The following is a 1,841-nucleotide window of genomic DNA, read 5'->3' as shown; positions in this document are numbered from 1 at the left end:
AATTCTAATTGAATGCATCAGAATAACGGAATTTTCTCGCTCATCCACCTAAATGGCTTAGAACAAAGTGTTGCTGAAAATGATATCTGAAACTGTTGACTCATATTTTGGGCATTTTACATTTAATGTGCAAAGCTGCTGTAAGCATCCTGAACTAGTGTTGGACGCTCTGAGCCAGGTTTTTTACACATATGATGTTGACATGTCTATCGAATCTATGTTAGTGTATCTTAACACTATAGAGCAGTCTTCCGTGGAAGGCAAAATTTGTGACTTATATAAGTATATTCGTCTACTTTGTCTCTATTTTCGTTCTATCTAGCTGCATGCCAAAGCTAATAATGTACAGGAGCTACCCTATCCGATTGTATATCGGATAGGGTAGCTCCTGACCAGACTGCGCGACTACCCATACTGACCTTGAGCTACGCTGACCACATATGGTATAAGACCCATTTTCGCATGACGCGATAATATGGTGTAATTTATTCGGATTATTGCAAATGCTATTACCTATAGTTAACCATGATAAAAAATTCTGAGCAAATGAGATTGAAAAACAACCCACACACAACAACAACGTCTTTTGAATCCCATTTAAAAAACACTTAAAACAAAAGTCAAATTGACCGATTTTGCATTTTTTATTTGAAATTCGGCCTTAAAGACGCAAAGTTCTGATTCTACGAAGGTGACCGAGTATACAGTGTGCTGACAAGCTTTAGTGCATTAGTGATATCTACCTGAAATTAATATGGTTTAAAGAATATGGGTGCTGACGTTTACGTGAATACGAACATTATTAAGGCGAAAACATTGACGATAGCTCCCTCTGTAAGCACATCTTGTTATCGATCGGAAGATTCATGTTTCTCAACAGATAGCGGCGATCTTTTGTATTTACGGGTGCTAGCAAACGCATAAGTAGAAAGTTAGTAGAAGGTAAAGCTTGTTTATATTCACAGTTCGCAATGCATAGACAGTTTGATATGAGTTCATCAATTACTACAGGCATACTATATGCAACCTCAAAATGCTTTATAATCGCTAAAACCAAAACAACAAATATAACAATAAATATCTTTTAAAAAATGTAGTCGGCGGTATACGCTGACTTTGCAATAAAGTGTGCAATTCACTTTTCTAAATAAATAAATACAATTATACAAAGTTAAACTATTGTGTTGTGTTTTTCACTTGTAAGTTGCATATTCACCGCATGAAATGTGTGTTAGCATTGTCAAACCACACATAAGTGTGAGTAGATAAAATATATACTACGGGGAGAGCACTTAATATGTGTCCTCATATGCCTTGTTATGAGTTTCTTTCTTCACTATCGAAATATATCGTATGTTGATATTTTATTTAAGCGCAGTTTTCTTTCGACACATTTGAATCACACGTCCATAGCGCCGTCATGCGAAAATGGGTCTTATGCGTTTCGGCAAGCGTTTGTTAAACCCAACATGTGCATTTGCGCAGTCGGCCATAGGCGATGCTGTTCGCTATAAAATCACTCAATGTGTTATGTTTCTCCTTACCAGACTGAAAGATAGCTGAGTGGGCTATTTATATAATGGGCGCATATGGAATAAGACCCATTTTCGCATGACGAGGGTAATTAAAAATCTCATTTCGAATTGAAAAGGCCACATTTAAGAACAATGCTTTGATACAAAGATGAATTCAAGCATAGCAAACTTGTTTATAATGGCAGCCTATCCAAACATTAAGGAATGATTTCCAGACGTGCTGACCAAGTACGGCAAACATTGTGGTATGATAATTTAATGATTTTTCTCTTATCGTGGCCTATACTATTTCGCTTATGATTGTTT

Source organism: Dreissena polymorpha, chromosome 3 (genome assembly GCF_020536995.1).
Source record: "Dreissena polymorpha isolate Duluth1 chromosome 3, UMN_Dpol_1.0, whole genome shotgun sequence".
Taxonomy (NCBI): Eukaryota; Metazoa; Mollusca; class Bivalvia; order Myida; family Dreissenidae; genus Dreissena; species Dreissena polymorpha.
The sequence above is the reverse complement of the archived record's forward strand: the minus strand, read 5'-3'. Positions refer to the sequence as shown.